We start from the raw sequence: 20,870 nt of genomic DNA on the forward strand, positions 1-20,870 counted from the left end.
CCAGGAGATGTAATTCTTGTCAAATTATCAAACTTTACCCTGCAATCTATAAGGCCTGAGTTCATGAGTATGAAATTGTACAACAAATTACCTGCATCCATTAAAAATATAAGTAGCGTTAACCTTTTTAAAAAGAAGTTTCAGCATATTTACTAGAGAAGTGTTTTTGTAGGGTAAAAGAATATCTATACAGTGAATTGTAACATTTCCTTCATAAATATATTTTCTTTTGACGGGCCCTATACACTTGATATCATGTATAATGATGTATTATTTCCTCTGGGAAACTAATAATAATAATTATTATTATTAATGAAATACTACGGCATAATTCGTCATGTTAGATGAGTTTGTTAAGGAGTTTCCATTTATTCTGCCAGTCAGTCTGTCTGTAGTCTTGTCTTATTGCCTCTTAAATAACATTTCTAAACTGTAACTAAAATTTTCTGAAACTGCACATAATAAAATATATTAATTTCAAGCTGAAATACACTGATAGGATTGGCAATTCATTAATAACACGGTGGGAAGTATTTTTAAAATTGTAGACCTCAAACGAAACATATTTGCCACAGCTAGCAATTATATTAATCAATTTCATAAAACCAATAAAAATCAAGTACTTACTAAGGAAAATAAATTAAATTAATTGACGTTTACCGTTTGACGCCGGTGATGTTTTGGAAACTATCACTTTTGGCCACGTTTATATTCAAATTGACGGAACAAACGTAAATAGTAGACATTAGAAACAAGGAAACACTTTCGCCATGTATTTAAGCACCATTTATTATTAAATCTGTCAATAATTCATAACAGATAACACTCGCGATCTCGGGTAGTTCTTGCTATGCATTAATGCACCAAAGTCATGATACGTAGCACTATTTCAAACACGATTCCACCGAAATTTTCTGTTGAAAACTAGTACCGTTACATAAACTTGTGATCACAACTCGTACGAAGAAACTTCGGAAGGATTATGAGCATCAAGAAGGAAATAAACTTGCAATCCTGCGTAAAGACACGTCATTCCCTCTACACAACTAAAAAATTCTTCCGTCGACACTGCATCGTCCTGAAGAATATCAAAAGAGTGTAAGCGGAGGTTTCTGTAATTGTTTGGTGACCGATTTCATGAACGGGAACATATCTGCATCCTAAAGAAAGAAACAGAATAATTTTTACACCGTGAAGAAACTTCTATTAACATTTGAACTATATCGCAGGAATACTTAAGCATATGATATCATATGAATCATAATAATAGCTAATAAGGTATAAATAAGTATACATAACTTCAAGAGAGCACTACAGAAGCAACTGAGCCTGAAAAACATTACACAATAACACAAAGATTCTTCTTCATCTCAAACTAATGTAGTTCCTGCTTCCACCACTTCGCGACTATGTCGCAGGGCAAGCTTGAATCCTCACCCAGCTTGTTGTGACAATGGGTGTATTCCAGAAGGTTACTATGCGTCTATAAATACCGATTTCGTACTTGGAAGACATGTGGAAGCGTTCTATCGATAGAAGGCTCCCAGAAGCGGACTATAAATACGGCCCTGGGCCGTATTTATAGTCCGCTATAAGGATGATAGTTAGAAAAAAGTGTTCGTGCAAATATGTTCAATAAGTTTCTTTTTTTATAATTGCATTACTTTCGGAACGCTAGCTGTATTGTACGCCACAGATAATCTACGCCTGTTTTCGAAAGCTCAATTTAGAAGATCAAATTATAAGCATCAAATTAAACAAGTTTTCAAGTCTACTTCAAACTCAAATACAGCTGAAGCGATATCACGCAGTCATCCCCGCGTAAAAATATCAATGTAAAAACCTAGAGCATGGCAATACAAGTAAGATCATAATCAATGAAGTGACGGATATTTAATTGCGCCCTCTAGACTTCCTGCAATTAATCGCAGTTGACGAGAAGCAGAGTGCATTATAGTCTGTAGTTTTCCATTGAAAATAACTTACAGTAACTACCCAATTTGCATTTCAATCCTCATTTTTAACCCGACGATGATCACGTGATGCCTCATTCGTTGCAAGAAATAAAGTTGGAAAGTGTAATCAAGGCCGGATTTACCCGAATTTACGCCATAGGCATCTCTCAACTGAGCGCCCCTCCTCACTTGAGCCCCCCCTTTCCGCTATTTTTATGATAAGGCATACCCACTCACATGAGATAAGGTTCGGAATAAAGAAATAAATATATATGGCTGACAGCATAAGTTTATGCTTGAATTTTTACGCAGGGAAAACATAGACAATTCAATTAAAAAACAGCTTGGAGCAAAAAAAAACAGAAAAAAACTACATGAAACAGTTTAGCATTTATACAACTAAAACACGAAGGCGCCCTTTGGACTGCGACGTCCCTAGGCGCGTGCCTAATTTTGCCTTACGGTAAATCCGGCTCTGAGTGTATTATGAGAACGCAGTCGTCCAGTTTCAAATGAGCTCGACAACAAGGCAACTCGACTTTAGGCACTTTAGCGAAAACGGGATAAGATTCCACGTGACATAATGCGCGAAGCGAAAATATGTCGTCCATGGAAATGGCAAACCTGGTGTACCTACTTATTAGTGACATGCCAGTAGGTACTCACCTGGGGTAATTACTGCGGCAAGATAAGGGCAAACTTCAGGTCAGAAAAGACTCTTTGCCTAAGCGATTAGGAAATTTCTCCGTGGTTTTGGTCACGTACTCTAGAATTGTCTCGCTTTCTACAGGCATGGAAAAGGATATTATGTTGCGGAAGAAGACCATAAACTTTGCGCACCAGTGGTTACAGGGGACCGTACGGTGTACAAAAGTAGTCATAAAGATAGGGCTTTTAACGAGCGCCAATTTTCTTGGATTTCGCTGTTAATATGGGAACGAGCATTCAACTTCCTTCATACGACGCATGTCAAAACCCAATCCCCTTAATTTCTGATGCATTTTAATGAGACGATTGTCTATCCACGATGGTTATACTGGCAGTTATCAACTCAGAGTTTCATATACACTAGAGATTGTCGGCTTCTGCCCATGGGACCAAGATTCGATACCCAGGTGTGTCCAGGTTTATTCCACTTCTATTTTAGGACGACGCACAGTGGGCTAGAATCGAAAAAAGCTGGCCAAAACCTTAAAATCGATTTCTTTGAGCTAGGAAGTTAAAAACTTCACATACATATTCTCAAATAAATTGTGCATACCTTTCCAGATTATTTATTTCCAGTGTTTTCACGTTAACAATATATGTGAGGTCAAAGTTGAACAAATTTAGCGAAAAACGACGACCCTCGATTTTTTCTGAAAATTGCCGACTTTATCCTCGTGCGGTGGTTTCATGAATAGTTTTATCGACAAAACTGTTATATCATATTGATTGGCACTTCTGTTTCTTTCATTTGAAGGGTTTTTAAAGATTTTGTTTCATCAATAACCATAGATATATAACAAAATGGCGGAGCCTGTTTTCAGCCCTTTTTTTTACATAAACGTCGAAAAAAAGTAGACATTATCATCGACTTTCACTAAGTAACTTATATCATGTCGTTCTATGAAGCTTCTACATTGTGGATCTAAAGTGAAACCTTGCACCAACTTGCAACCCCGAATTTAAAATCGTTTTTTCGAGCGTGCGGTCGACTCTGGTTCTGGCCCGCGGCGGCGGAGAGTACGGCGACGCAGCAAGCGCGTGGATGCAATATGGTCTCATTCACTTTTATATGTGAATAACGGATATAATAGTGATAGAAAAGAATCACCAGAAAGAAAAATTAATAAATATTACTACGAATGACTCTTATTATGTAATCGCTGGGCACTGCTAGAGGTGCACTGCAAGGTTTCTTTTTTTGAGTGCATTCCATATACTACTACGGAGAATGGACTTAAATCGGGTGCTTTAAGTAGGGAAACGGACTCTTTTATAAACAAAAAAAACTCTATAACAATAACAAATAATATATTCCCTAAACGTGATGGAAAATGGCTCAAGACAGTACTTGATTTAACCGAGATATCAAGTACTGTCTTGGTGCTTGAAGAGTACATTATTCTTATCTAGTAAGTTTATTTAGTTTATATCTTTGATTTAAAGCAATTAATAACTATTCCCTAGATGCAGCATAATGTACAAGTTACTCTAGTTTAGCCACTGCAGGTGGACGTCAAGCCGTATGTTTTCAGGGTTGTAGCAAGAGAACAAAAAGGGGGAAAACGATTGCAAAAGTAAGATACAGTGACCATCCTCGGAGGCAAGAAGGACCCTTGCCAAGTGGATAAAATGGAACCCCGAGTATTATATGATGTCTGATTAAGAGGTCCTCTCACTAAGTAATTGTGTCTACGCAGCTCACAAAATTTCAGTTCAAGGGTCTTCGAAAATCTGAAATTCCCTGGATATAATCTTAACACCAATTATGAGAGAGTGAGGTGAGCATACGATTCCATTTACGCGAGTGAAATTATTGTAGCAGAGGCTATATGTGAAGTTTCCAAAAATGGTTTTGGACCATACCGCGTCTCTAATCACAACGTGCATTTCAACAGATCCAAGTCTCGCGTCGCATATGAAGTGCACTTTAATTTGCAAAAACGGCTTTGAAAGCAGTTAGGACATGCTTAATATAATCACATGTTGGAACGAGAGCCTATATCTCATGAATTCTTGCTCGTGAGCACCCTTGTGCCTTCTTGTTTTGGTAAAAGATGCTCTTCGTTCGGTAAAACATGAAACAGGTACGAGTATTCAAAAGTCATCACAATTATTCTAGATTTCCTCCCTAAATAGCCATCACTGACGCTATAAAACCAATTATTATATGCCACCGACCGTGCATAAGGTCTTCATTCACGGAGGTTACGTTACAAAAGAGTCCATTCTTAATTGTGACAACTGTCAGGGAAAGCAATAGATGCGCGCAATAAGGACGTGAGAAAGACGCGTGAACGGTTGGCTAAAAAAATAGCACAAGTGGCCACAAATCAGGATTTATTCCGAAGACACCTCCTAATGTCATGACTGATAATTACAAAAATTACACCAATTAAACCTGAGGAAACATACAGCTTGCCGAAAAATATAATGGATCTGTTTTCGAAAAAGGAAAACAATGCTTGAGCTCAGATAGGAAAGTGATAAGGACTCGTCAGATAGTGAATGAAAAACAGTAACTTTTTTATTGCTGAAAGTGCTAATGGCAATGTGTTAGTTGGGAAAAGTGTAAATTGTGTTGTTTTTGTTTATGTATTGTTTGTAAAATATTTCTAAGAAATAACGATTTTTGTCAGCAGCGCAGTTTATTAAGAATAAAGACGTAGATATATAGGTGAGAGATTTAAATCGATACTTTAAATAGAGCATAAGACATAAGTTAAAATTAAATGTATTTCTTTGAAAGCATGCATTATCCGATTATTATAGTTTATTTGGTCAGTTTTTGAAATTAATTTGTTTACATGCCTTTTACGAACGTTTGGATAATGGTGTTAAAGCTATTGCTACGGGAAAGATAGTTTTTTTTGGGATTTAGGTAACATTTGAAACTAAAGTAGGGCTTGTTTTTAAGGTCAGTAATGCCAAGCCGGTTTAAGGGTTTTTGAAGAGTCGATTGTACCACGCTCATAGCCATAATCTTGTCATAAACTCGTTTTAGTATTGGTTAAGATACAAAATATGTTTCTTGAGTCAAGTTATCACACCCCTCAGAAGATTTTAAAATTAGAAAATTAGTTATTATGATAATACGGTGGACTGAAGTTATTATATTGCCGTTTATACCGACCAGCAAATTTATTTCTTGTCCATATTTATTTCTATTTTATTGTATTTAAAAAGCCCATACACAGCAATATTGCCAATTTATCGTGGCTCAATAATAAGCAAATATATATAATTTACTGGGTGAGCATAATTTCTTGCCCTAATTATAAACATGTATTACAGCATAACCGTCTGACGTTATTAGTCAAATGTGTTGCTGTTACATAGGTCAGTTTAACTAGTTTTGTTTTTAAGACCACTTAAGTTAGTAGACTATAACGAGTGCCCCCTTGGTAGCTCGGAGAATGTCGAAGCGGTATTCCAGTTCTCACCAGAACACATGTTACAAAACACCTTTTCAACTTCGATAATCAATCCATCACGACAGTAACCGCCGTTGGGTTTTTACCTCGTAGTAAATACAGATAAGAGGGCTCAAGGTGGTTCTGCAGTGACCAAAATGTGAGGTCAACATAATATTCAAATCCAAAATGCTATGGGAAATGGGGAAGGTCAGCACACTAAAAACTAGTGAACTATAGGTTTTATTTAAAACCCTAATCCTAATCCTCCTCTGTTAGAGGAAATTAATACGAAAACAGATACAATCATCGTTGTCAGCCAATTAGATCCATCACTTCATCACGGCTTTAGCCATTCCAATCTTCTTCCCATTCACAGAAGTCTTTAATATAATCTCGAGGTGATGACGGCCAGAATCGACATCGTGGCTGGACATTCATCTCATTCCAAACCGTCACAAAGAGATTCTTTGGGTTTCGTTATCTCGGTAATGTAGCTTCTACTATGTATTGTAAATATTCACCAAAAAAAAAAGACATAAAAATCTATTAAAAAGTATTTTCCTTTGTTCGTCCGCAGGTTTCCGTGGCGTTTAATGGATGAATTTAGCATTTTAGGACACAGTCTTATTGTTAGTATGTTGACAAAGATTCACAACAAGTTCACGAGATGTTCTGTTGGCGCCCTCAAGGGAAGGAAAGCAAGAAACTCCGTGATCCTCTCTTGCGTAGGGAATTTTGGGTACCAAAACAAGAAATTTTCCTTGCACAATAAGGAAAATTCCTTCAACTTTTTGCGGAATTATTCTTTTCAACACTCCCTGCAGTAAATACCCGACTCCTTGTTGAAATTTTTTCGTCATCGGACGATTTCTAAGGCCTGTCTGGGGAAAAATTTCTCTTCTTTGATATGATCTCAGTGCCATCAAATAAAATCACATCGTCGTAAAATAAAAAAATATGTAGAAAAGGGCGGATCCAGGATTATTTTGTGGGGGGTGGGGCACAAGGATATGACAGATCTTCTCATATTTGAGATTAAAAACAACATATAAAAAAATTACTATTGAAAAATTTCTCTTCATTTTAATATGAAAGATATTTATGTGAAATTAAATGAATGAGGCTCCGTAATACACAAAACAAACGGACGAAATGATAACCGTAATAAAACGCTTGTCTATTTTTTTAAGCGCCTGAGGGAGAGGGGAGGCACGTGTCCCCGTGATCGCTCGTGTACCTATACGTTTACACTGAGTTGATAACTACCAGTATCACCGTCGTAAATAGAAATTCAACTCATTCCAATCATCAGAAAGACGCGTCTGAATGGGTTTCAGCATGCGTCGAATGTTGGACGATGAAATTTCATTTGCATATTAGCTGCGATATCCAAACAAATTAGCGCTCGTAAAAAGCCCTATCTCTATGACTACTTTGGAACACCGTCCGGTCCCTTGCGACCACGGCCTCGAAAAGGTTATGGTAAGAGCGAGACAAGTCCAGAGAACGTGGCCAAAACCATGGAAAATTATCATAATCACTTATGCAAAGAGTCTTTGCTGCCCTGAAGTTCACCCTTAACTTGCCAAAGTAATTAATGCAGATGAGTACAGGCAAGCCATTGAAATATATTTGTCATTTCCATGGACGCGACGGTTCTTAATACATATATGCGGACGGAACCGGAAAATGCTGACTTAATATCTACCTCTTTTTTTCATGCAAGAACCATAGGAAAGAACATTGACACCATAGGCGGATCTGGTGGGGGGGGAGTAAACGAGGGAACATGCCCCCCCCCCCCCCCCAGACCCTTAAAAATATGCAAGATTTTTAATATTATTATTAAATTTATCCATGCGTTCGTTTTGTATTACGAGGTGTTCTTGTGCCCCCACCCCCCACCCAAAAAGAAATCCAGGATCCGCCCCTGATTGAGATCAACCCAAAAAGCAATTGCCTTGAGCGGAAATAAAGAGAAATGCTTCGAATGATTGCACTGAGATACCGATAATGAAATAATCGGGTAATGATACAGTAAGAAAATAAATATCGTTTCACAAATTACTCCGAAGTAAAGCGAAATATTATCACATATGGGCACGACGAGCTTTTAAATATTACATTGTTCAAACCATAAATATATTTTTTAAATCAGGTTTATCATTTCCATTGACGTGACGGTTCTTTTACATAAGCGGGCGGAGCCGAAATATGCTGACTTCATATCTTCCTCTTTTTATAACGTTTTTATAAACTCACTTTGTCATCTTGTCCGGGTCAATTCTTGCAACGCAATTTTAACCCAATTGTCGATTAGCTATCAAGCTGAAATTTTCAAGATAACTCAGATCCAGACGACAATTCAATATTGTAACACTTAATAATGATTTTTACTGTATCTCGATTGTTATTCAGAATTTAAAAATAAATTTGGATATTAGTTCAAAAAAAGGTCACAAAATCAGAGGGCGGCCCTGCGACCACTCAAGGGAACGAGAATGAGAGAGTCAAAACATTAATTTTGTTAACATTTAAGTATATTTAAAAATTGATTAAACAAATATTTACCAGTATGCTTTTATTTTGCAATAAAAACGTTGTTTTATATAAAAAATATTTTGTATTATTTCACAAACAAAGCATTAGATAGAAGACTGAGACACTCGTAATATCGAGCGAAAATTCCGCACAGAAAAAATCATACGCGTTGACCAGGATAATGGGTAATAAAGGATAGGATCCTGGTCAAGGAGAATGATTTTTCTCTGCAGAATTTTCGCATAATTTGAGCATTGCGGGTGACCCCTTTAAGATAATCGTGGCTAGTCCCGGTATTCTTAAATTACCCGCAATATCAATTACCTTGAGCGAGCATGAAGATAAATACTTCGAATGATTGCACTCAGTCGCCATTAATATAATACTAGGGCAATAATGAAGTAAAAACATTTCGTAATTGATATACTCCGAAGTAAAGAGAAACATTATCACATATGGGCAAGACGAGATTGTAAACATGAAAGTTTTAAAACTGATAAGGTAACATGGTCGCAAAATATAATTGCCAATTAGAGCACAGGTACCACTCAAAATAAGAAAGATTTACTGCTTTTCCCCATTTAAAACTGTACTGGCGATACAGATTAATCACTATCTTTACTTTTTCCAATAAAATTATTCAAGCATTTTCCAGCACAAGACCTAGTTCTCTGTATGCTACCTGATACTGCATATGAATTCCAGTAAAACTGGTACCAACCTCCGATGATTTCAAGCAACTATTGAACTTTTGCTTGCTGGTGGCGCGATCATTCAATAGTAACATTGGTACCATTCCCAGTCGGAGTTTAAAAAGGGAAGTGAAGATAGCACATCTGTAATTTTTAACTAATGTAGTTGAAAAAGGATGCTAGGCGCTTCAGTAGCCTCATTAACTGGTACTGCATCATGAAGTAAATTAGATATTCGAGGCATGGTCGGTAGCCATTTAGATGTTTTAATTTATAAGATACGGGAACCCAGGAAATCCCTCGAACTAATTCGTGATCCGATTTCGTGTAATGTGGATTTAAGATAATGTGAGGACCTCTTTCAGGAAAACAACAAGAGTAAAAATGAAGGTAGCATTCTTGAGACAAATATCCACCTGATAGGTACTGCTTATGAATTCCAGTAAAATTGGTACCAACCTCAGATGATTTCAAGTAACTATTGAACTTTTGCTTGCTGGTGGCGCGATCATTCAATACTATCATTGGTACCATTCTTAGTCGGAGTTTAAAAAGGGAAGTACACCCTTATTGGGTGTAATTACAGAATATAGGTGAATTTTCACAATCCTGATTATGATAAGGGCCCGATTACGATAAAAAGCATTGAAACCGAACCTAAGTTGATAATGTGGAAAATTGCCAGTTTTCTTTTAAAAATATATTCAACCAGTTTGCACCAGCAAAAACACTAATATAGTTTTTCAGACGATGAAGAAATTATTAAAGCTTATCTTAAGGCCAAAATTGACATAGCAACAAAACGGACTTAAGTAAATCTAATTTATTTTTCCCCGCTTGATTTTGAATTTCTAAGGCCAGTTTTAATTTTAAGAAGCGATCCTTCATAACTAGGAAAAAAGGGGGTTTTGCTATCCCCCAAATTCAATTATTGTCACAATAATTAATGTCTTCTGTATCCGCGACATATGGAAACCTTTATTTTATAAAATAATATATAATCAATACTAGAACTAGTACTAATAGAATTCCGTTACCAGTATCATGGTTAAACACATATGCTACGTTTTGTGCAATTGTCCATGATTTAAGTAAATTTATTCATTTAAGATCAACCGATATTCTCAAGTGATAGAAGCGAGTATGAGATTCTTTTGAAGCAACAGAGATCACGAGATCCCTTACAGCATTGTATCATGGGTAATTAGCTTGCTGCAGAGGCGCTGCCGTTTCGGAGCTGGGGAAAAAAATGACACAAAGCAATATTAAATTTTGATTTTTTTTTCATACGCTCTTTCAGAATTATAGTGCATATATAACCATTTCGTAATTTGGCGCCTCCAATTCTAAAGAGAGAGTCAGCAAATGGACACATTGAATTCATAAGCATCATCAATAACAATTCGCAAGCAAGGTTAGGACAACACTTAAGTCAGTTAAAACAGAAGCAGGAGCTTAAGAACTAGGAAACTTGACAGAAAGTGAATAGGCATGTCAAAACCTCCTTGAGGATTTGATCCCAATAAATTCAACCTTGCAGCTGTCGCAGAACCTCCAAAAATATTAATTATAAAGAAAAATATTTTGTAAGGTTTTCATTCCATTAAATCACTCGTTTCTCAGGAAGACAAATAAAAACTCACTCCGATTTCAGCGTTAGTAAATATTGTGCCCCATGAAAAAACTATAGTCGGAATAAATCTCAAAAAATTGTATATTCTCTAAATATTCTGGATTCATAACAATATTTTTCAACTAAAAAGTAATCGGCGTAAGTAATAAAAAGATCAAAAACTTCAGGATACAAAATTTCATGCGAAAAACCTTCACTCGTTATATTATTAAGGTAATTCACATGTTCTGATTAAAAGTGATAGCGTCATTTTCCATGATTTCAGAATTCAATCTAGATCAAATGCAGTGATGGAAGACTGAAGAAGTTCTGGCCAGGTCGGTTGGTCGGCGATCACCGAGGGCCCCGAGCATAGGGGGCCCCCACAACACTCGCATCTATCGTGAAGCGCACACGATAAGAGTGATAAAAAGACTCCAATTATTCAAACCAAAGTTAATTTGTAATTAATGAATTCTACGTTTTAATCATTTGCTTCATGTACAGCATACTCAAAGTAAAAATATTTTATAAAAGATAAAATTTGTACACAGCCTAGTTTATAAGTGACTTATTGGATATTTTGTTTTCTTTTTTGGATGTGCATGTTACCACCTGGCCAGTTGCCCAATTGTAACTGATTACGATAATAATAATAAATATAAATAAATAACGGTGTCAGAAGATAAAAGAGCCTGATGCTATTATGAAAGGGTTATTCGAAAAGGTTATTTGAGGTGTTTACATTTCATCTCAGTTTCAAGGAATAAATTCACTAAATAATCGTTAATAGAGTCATAATATATTATAAAATTTTATAAGCTGTGGAATTTCCACTTTCTATGGTATGCTGTATTACGAAATGTCTATTTTTAATTAACTTTTATCTGGTTTTTAAGAGCCAGAATAGCGTCAATATCCTATTCCAGGGATGCAATTTCCTAAAATTTTCCGGGGGAAGACCCTGGAAGCACACGGTTACAGGGGCCCCATCATGAGTCCCAGCCGTGGTCCCCCAATCACTCCAGACCGCCCCTGGATAAATATGACGGTTTACGGCGGGTGATCCTCTTGAACGGACCAAGAAATACATTGCAGCCTTGTGTCCCAGGTAAAACGCAGTGTCGTTTCGGATGCGATAACTCTACATTTTTTACTCAGTCAAAATAATATAAAAATGTCCATAAAGTGACATATAAGTGCACAAGTTACTTTTTTTTACATTTATTGATATTTCACGTTTTTTGCCAAACGCTGTTTCTAAACTTTTCTTCTCCTTCGGCTTCGGTTACGCTCCTGTTCTGTCCTGAGGAATAGCTGATGCTTTCATAAAATGCATAAGCTGTATCAAAAAATACACGTCCACAAATACTAATTAAATCGCAAATAATTTTGTAAAATTTTTAACAAAAGATTCACTAAGAAAATAATGTAAAATGCACTCTAATCTCAAAGTTCGTTGATGATAAAATATTTTTAAAAGTGGCAGCCACGAAATATTATGGTCGGAGAAAATCACAAAAAGTTGTTATTCTCCAAATATATGCCTGATTTATAAAATTATTTGGCCGTGAAAGACTACTATTTAAGGTATTGAAAAGATTAAATACTCCAGAATATAAAACTTAATGCGAAAACCTTCACCATCACAAAATATATAACTCGGATGATAGCTTACTTGTAAAATTTCATTTTTTCATAACCATGGTTTTCATAACTAATTCAATCCCTTGTTTTTCTTGTTACTCCCAGTGAATTGCAATATCATGGCACTGTTACGTCAAGAAGATGGCCCTAGTCTACTCAATAATATTTAATCTATGAACAAAACATCTCGTAAACACCAAAAAGTATTACCTTACGGCTTTTTAAAAAATAACCCACTTCCTATGACGTGAATAACAGTCAATGAATATGCCTTTTCTAAGGAGCCAGAAGAAGTATATTCTCATGAAAACTCATTGGTATCTTGCATGATATGAATGCTGTTGACATTATTACCTAGTCCAATTTTCATTGATATACTTATTTCATTGTAATATAATTTTAAATAAGTTTTAAAGCCTTATTTTAAACTGTTATTCTTCAAAATAACTAAATTATGAAATTTTACGCATGAAATGATCGCGTATTATCCTTTAAAAACATTTAAAACGCATTATAATTATCGCAACGCATATTGCAGAATATTCTTTCCTGGCACTTTTTTCCTATGAGTTGAGTGATATGATATTTACAAATAAAATATATAGCCCTCTTTCATTTGTCATTCCAATCAATGACTATTAGCCCATTTCGTAACATTCATCACTCCTCCGCTATTAACTTGAACAGGCGTTTCACGTTTTGATAAGCTTTTCAAACTTAAAAAAAAGACCTTGGTAAGAATATACTGGAAAAGCAAGCATAAGGGGAGGACAATAAAGATAAAAGTAAATATATGCAGAAATTTCCGTTATTGCCAAAAATTTCCCAAAAACGGTATCAAATCTTAATAGCCCATAAAGACCGAACAGTGACAGAGGAGAATCAACATACGCTGGTTAAAAAAGGGAATTGTTATTCCACTGAATAGCCAACCACAATGATTATTTTTTTCAAGAGTGGTGAAACGTTTCTCGATAATTCTTGCGAATGTAGCACGTTAATTCCAAACTTGGTGCGGAGTACAAGAAGGATGATAAACGTTCCAAGGCCTCTCAAATGGCAATCGATTAGCATCGATTGGTGTCAAACCGGTTCGTTTACGAGCTGTACACGGTCTTCGAGTTTCACCTTCATTACAAACAATTTTGAGGACTCGCAATTACGAATAAATGTCTATCAACCGCGATACGATCAATGTCCTCCGGAAACAGGAACGTAGTCTAACATAACAATGGAGAATTTCAAGATAGTGACACTAGAAAATTTGAGAGTTGGTGTTACCCAATTTTGCAGTTACTCAAACAAGAATAAATGATAAAAAGATACCTGAAAATTATTAATTTCACATTGGCATAAGCCAATGAGAATTAATACTTATTTACCCTTTATTGCGACAACTAATAAAACAGTTATACTACTTAAAAATGAAATTGATGTTTGATTACTTTATCCTCCATGACAGATATTTTGAACAATTTTAATATAAATGCTCTCAACCGTTATGACGCATAAATATAAATGCGACCACTTAAAAGTGTCAATATAGATGCGTAGCTTTCCGCGGCGTTGTCTAGATGATGTCTACATGTTTCTGGGTTTCACCGCATGGATTTTTCTTTGTGACGACAGTTTCTCCGGTATTCCAACCGGCGTCTTCAGGTCATCGACGGAAAAAAACGAGTATCGAGTCATCGACCTGAAGACGCCGGTTGGAATACCGGAGAAACTGTCGTCACAAAGAAAAATTCACGCGGTGAAACCCAAAAAAATGGAGACATCAAGTGTTAATATACATATAATAAAACTGCTAAGTTTTTTAGTTCTTTTCTTTCGGGACAATCATAACAACACTATTATTTGGAGTTTCTCAAAAGCAGTGAATAATTTACCTCTACTCAGCTTACATTAAATTTCTAATAATATAGATTCCATTTTAAGACTAATCGAAAGTTTCCTCCCTAACTTTCCTCATTGAAATAATATTTCATTTCTCCGAATCATTCCTCATTGAAATATCACGATAAATGGATTCTCCGACCACAACTGCGTATTGTATTCGTCGGTGAAGCCAATTCTACAAAACTTTCTGGGCCAACCTATTCTTCTCGGTATTGGTTCAATATTGCCAATTCTTTAACGTCATATATCTATAAATATTTAATCTTTTCACCGAAATGATCTGATCCCTATAGCTCACCAACATCACATTTTATTTATTTTAACTTTCTTTTAGGTACACATATTCACCGAGATTTCAAACTATGAGGGTTATAAACGATATTAACGATAATATATAGATTTTCAACAGTGATTGTCTTATATTATTCTATTTCTGACTAGTTATAAATAAAATCAGACGTAAATCAGTCATAATTACAGCACGAGTAAGATGGCTAACCCAAGAATATACTTTAACCCGAAACTTTGAAAAATTGAAATCACACATAACTTTTAGAGTAACTTTTTAATCGAAATAAATCAATAAAATGGCATTGAATGACATTATGATATGAAAACTAGGGATGTGCGAATAGCACTTTTTGATCTCGAGTCGAGTTGAAAACTACTCGCAAGTATCGAGTCGAGTATGATAATTTTTGACCGGGCAATATGTGCCTGCACCAGCGTACTCTCATTTTCCTACTCCCAAGTTAATTTTTCTATTCTGAATACTAAGCCTGATGTAAAAAGGAAAAATAATAAGGAACATTGTTGGTAATTGTGTGAGAATTAGTAGATGAATGGAAATTAATGCGTCTTAAACTAGGGACGTGCGAGTAGCACTTTTTGATGTCGAGTCGAGTTGAAAACTACTCGCGAGTATCGAGTCGAGTCGTGTCGAGTATGATAATTTCTGAACCAGGCAATACAACAACGCATGCACCAATATATTCTCATTTTCTTATCCCATTATGAATTTCCTATTCTAAATGCTTAGCCTGATGTAAATAGGAAAAGATAATGAGGAACGTTGATGGTAACTGTGTCATAATTAGGAGATAAATGAATATTTATGTGTCTTAAACACTTCCATAGCCACAGTTGAAATGAATTAACCTCTAATAATATGTCGAAAATTTAAGTAATATATTTATCCAAACTGCTAGGAAGAGGCCTGAATAGAGGCATTTGCACAATTGTAATAAAAGTTACATACTACGTAAATGAATAATGCCATATTTGATACTTTCAAATTCTCATGAAAAAAATTAAATGTTCTACATGCTCAGGCAGCAGGTTTTGACGTGTCTGCGTGACAGTATTACTTCCTGCAGAAAATTGCTTTTCGCTACACACTTGCGTATCAACACAAGTACATAATTTCTTGTCAAAATTGCAAGATTCAAGAGCCCTGGGAATTCTTATTGAAAATTATATCAACGATTTTAATGGGTCTTTAATCTTCATGGAATTTAAGTGGACAAAGCGAACGAACTATAGAACTTAGCTCTAGCTTTGTGGACCAAACATTTTTCTCTCTATTTCTGACTTCGTTTAATCAACCTAAGCAACTCTTTTTTTGTAAGTTTAATAAGAAAACTAAATTCAACAAAGAAATAAACTAAATTAACCTCGGAGTACGTAGAACTCAATAAGGCTAAAAGAAGGCATCACTTGTTACGTCAAACACCGGGAAAAACCTGCATTTTCCGCTAAAACGTGTACTTCAGCAAAAATGTTTGCAGCGATAGGATTAATAGTTATGTGTAGAATTCTTCGAGTTCTGTTTTCCTTATGAGCATGTCAAGTCGTGGGACTATCCAGCAGGGTGTCCAATCGCAAAATTTATATTACGTAACGTGACAAATGGTAATGATAAAACGACGCAAAAGAAGCGCTGGAAGCATTCGAAAGTAGCATTACATAGTTTGAAAGCATGAGATGCAACTATGGTCTAACTTTGGTCACAATCCATGCAGCCATATGGGAAATCATAGTGGACAAACAAACAGACATCCTCTTTGATATATATAGATTGCAATGAAAGTTACGACATTAAATTCTGTGTATACCGTTGAAATTACAGGTAAGAGAGGTTAAGGTGGCGATGAATTTAAGGCCACCTATACCCCCTTGTCTCATATTTTCAACGGAATACACTGAATCTAATTTCGTAAAAATCCAGTTTTACGTCAATGCGTTACCTTTTAAACCGTCGTACGCATTGCAAAAAGACGTCAAGGATTTTGTTTTCTAATTAAATGAAAATTATTTTCCAGTTTTGATCGAAATTGGTGACTCACAAACACTCGCAACAACTCGTCAAATTTGGGTGGAATGACCCGTATGAGTTCTTCATACGAGTGATTATGCAAGAGCCATCGAATCATAAAAGCCGTCTGGTATGAAATTGCAGGCAAAAATCTCCTTGATATGAACATTTTTATAGGTATTCAACTTCAACCTCGAAAAAACTATTCAAAGAGAAAATTTAGAATTGATTAATGGGCAATTTTATTTTTAAAGAAATGGAAATATAACGTGATGTCCATTTTATTTTCTGTTTTCGTGATGCTGCACGAATAATGTTTCATGTTTTTTTTAATTCAATTGAGATCATCTATTGCTAGTGAGATGTGGGGAGAAAATAGTTATGGACAGTGAATGACCTTCTCAAGGAATAATGAAGAGCTTTTGATGAAAAACACTATTTGCCAAAGTTGAAATTTGCTTTCCTTATGTTCTCAATAATTAGAATTATGCGCGCGTGATGAATAAAATACACATAAAGTACACATAATTCATGTAAAACATTTTCGAAGACACATGCTTGCCGCTAAAGTATATAGTGTAACGCAGAGTAATTTGAAGAGATAGTAAACATATGCCCTTTTAGCACAAATTTTTCCGGAAATGGCATGTAGCTAATCAAACAAAAACAGTATCAATAAAAAGTAAGAGATTCAACTGAGTAGATTTTATTTCCCAAGCATCGAGAGATCACAACAAGGCAAGATCACCTGCTTATCTCTTCCGCACTTGAAATCAACTGCCCATTCCTCTGTGTTCCACGTGTGAAATCATGTCTCTAATATTATATCATAAATTAATGAAGCCATTAGCCGTCAAAAAGAGAAAGTGATAGGAGAAGATAGAAAGCTCCTGCATGAGAGTCCATCATTCTCAACTGAGTATTTTTCAAGGAAAAAAGGAGTCGTAACTAAGGTTTTTCTTAGATACTATTTCAGTTTGTTTTGTAACGTTTATTCTACAGTTTTCCGCAAGTTATGTAAATAACCGTTGCCGCTAAATTTTGAAAGATTAAACTATCGACAACCTTTCAGCAAACAGAGACTAATTTGCGATACAAATTTCTACTCGTAAAGATCTTGTGAGGCTGACATGAATATGATCCCAAAGAATCCTTCATTTGTAACCAGAGAAAGAGATATTTCAATTGGATAATTATTGATGGCTACTAATTTTACTGAATTTCGCGTGTGAAATAAAAACTGTCAATCCATTTCGGCTTATTTCATATTTTACTTACAATATAGACCAAAACTATTTTATTCTAATCCTTTAAATACTAGTAAAAATGTTATATAAAAGTATAAAGTTTTTATCGGCTGCAATAATTTATACAACCGCTTCTTCAATCACTACTAAATTGCAATTAATGGAGCCAAAGGAAGAAACCACATCCTTTCCTATAGTGCTTAAAAATTATCCGGTTAAATGAAGTGGTGGAATTTCCAGATTTTGCTCTTTTTCACTTCAACAGTCTCAGTTCCACACTGGTAATCAGATAAAAATCAGGATAGGTCCTCTTAATGTAGCTCGTCCCATTAGTCATTTTCCAGATAATTTACATTAGCCTGTCATAACTAATCATTTCGTGAATTCTAGGCCACCTTAATCCGTTTCGGCCTTTTTTGAACGCCTAATTATGAGTAAGAAATAACGCAAAAAGGAGAAAAAATTTACATACAATTTAATCGCCGTTAAGAGATAAATAAATTGATGTTTTCCATTAGAAATCTATAGATTCTGAAGCCCTTCAAAAAATAAAAATTTCGAACCGCGAAAAGACATTCACCGCGAATATTCAGAAAAATGAACCTACTTTCGTTATCTAAAACGGTAGAACAGCGCTTCACGGCTTTCAGCGAATAAGGGGGAGGGACTTGACCGCTAGTATATAAGGAGTGGTCAGATACTGACTGGTCTGTGTCCCTCGACAGCCAAACGGGGGCTCGAGTCCAAGCTAACAGCAGGAAACACACTCCCATAGAAAGATAATCAAAGAACTTTCTTGCTTCGCCAACGGGAGGACGGGATCCCGAAATAACCGAAGCCAGTGGATTCTCTCAAGGCAAGTACATTCAACAGTGAATTCCATAATAATAATAATATTATTATCATCATCACTGATTAACAATCCTATGATTGGTATGACGCAGCTCTCCGCTCAATGGGGAACATGCACAATTTTTTCAAAGTACTAGACTAAGAAGGTCCCTACCTCAAATATACTCGCCGAAAATTTTGCGGATGAATAATGTTTTTTAGCTGAGTTATGAGTCTTTGAAAATTAATCTTCATCGGCTGCTTGAAAACACGACGTCATCGGAGCGTGACGTCACGGCACGGAATCCACTGATGACAGACTGAGGAAGTGGAAAAAAAATCGGTCTATGCAGGGGCTCAAACGCAAATATGGCGAAAATAATTGCTGTTTTAACGTCAAATAGCAGATTGTGAATATGTTGGGTTGCCAAGGCGTTATTGAAACAAATGAAGGGGATTGTTTGGTGAGATTTGGAAGCAATCGCTATTTTTCAGAAAATCAGCCGCCATATGGAAGTCGACCAAAAGTTAACCGCCGTATTGTGCTTTCTTAAATCCCTATTAAGTCAACTTGTCCTTTTAGGAATTACTACAAAGTTCGTTGATGATTTTTACTTCTATATAATGCAATCAAGCGTCTGCCCTCTACTCTCCTAGCGAAATGAATGGTGTACCGTGCGTTGACGTCAGAGGGCGTTTCAGGTCACGTGACATCGAGCGATATTCAATCACTTTTAATAAGCATTTAATGGCGTTTTTGTAGTGCTTAGAGAGTTTTGGGTTATATATTTGGACTCGTGAGAAAATTGTCTATTCGATAAGACTTGCTAGCATGATGAACAAATTTCATGCATGTTCCCCATTCTTCCAACGGCAAATCTTTTCACAACTACGTATTTCTTCTCTTTCACATCCTTCTTTACTTGTTCCATATATTTTATTCCAGGTCTTCCTTTTCCGTTCTTGCCATCTACTTGTCTCTCGAAGGTTGTCTTCGTCAGGCCATCGCGTCTAGTAATATGGCCTATAAGGCTATTAATTTACGAATTTAATAATTTACGAATACAATTTACGGATATGGTCTTAATGGAATAAATTCTCATTCAATCCTCTGTTTCTCACGTAAAAAATTATAACTAGAAATTTACCAACAGAAATCACGACGCAAATGAGCCTTTTAGCAGGTCAGAAAAAGCAGGAAAAAGAAAATGACTGGACATGAAACAACATTTCTGCATGAGAGATTACCATAATTACCACAGTATTTTTAAGCAAATCGGTTTTTTCAATTTGGAGTTTTCTTAAATAAAAATCTCAGACGGCTTGCTTTTTTAACATTTTTCAGTTCTCTATCCGATTATATTCAACACCTAAATGCGTGATAGCTAATGCTTAAAATAACCTACTAAACATGTGTATACTATACATTTTAGACGATTTCAATAGCCTCACATCGTGTGTAAGGTACAAAGAAATCACTGTTCGTTATTAAAGGCTTGGACTAAATTTGCGCAATCATTAATAATAAAAAACATTCAAAACCGGAATTTACACGGAAGTTTAAAGTAGCTGTGATGGTTTAGATCCAAAATTTCCATTTTGTGTCTTGAAAAACTGTTTTTCACAGTTGAGCATTAAAACTTAAGTGAAACACAGAGAATAACTGCATTTATTCAAGTTAAGTATTAAGGCCGTTTTACACGGTACACGGAATTGCGCAGTCTGACGTACGTGTGAAGGCGCAATCAAAATTGCGTCGTGTAAAGCGGTGAATTGCTAGAACACATGCGAGAATGTGTGGATGCGAGACGGCAAAATAGCCCCTGTTCTAATTTCGTTCATGCATTCGCGCAATTCCACGCCATTTTAGAAATGAATGCAGCTCTAACCTGCGCAATTCCGTGTACCGTGTAAAACGGCCTTTAAGCAAATTTAAAATATATCTTTCAAGCAACGATATTATTCTACCTATCTATTTCTAAATGTACTTCAAATACAAATGCTACAAGGA

The sequence above is a fragment of the Ischnura elegans genome, chromosome 4 (genome assembly GCF_921293095.1).
Source record: "Ischnura elegans chromosome 4, ioIscEleg1.1, whole genome shotgun sequence".
In the NCBI taxonomy this organism is placed as follows: domain Eukaryota; kingdom Metazoa; phylum Arthropoda; class Insecta; order Odonata; family Coenagrionidae; genus Ischnura; species Ischnura elegans.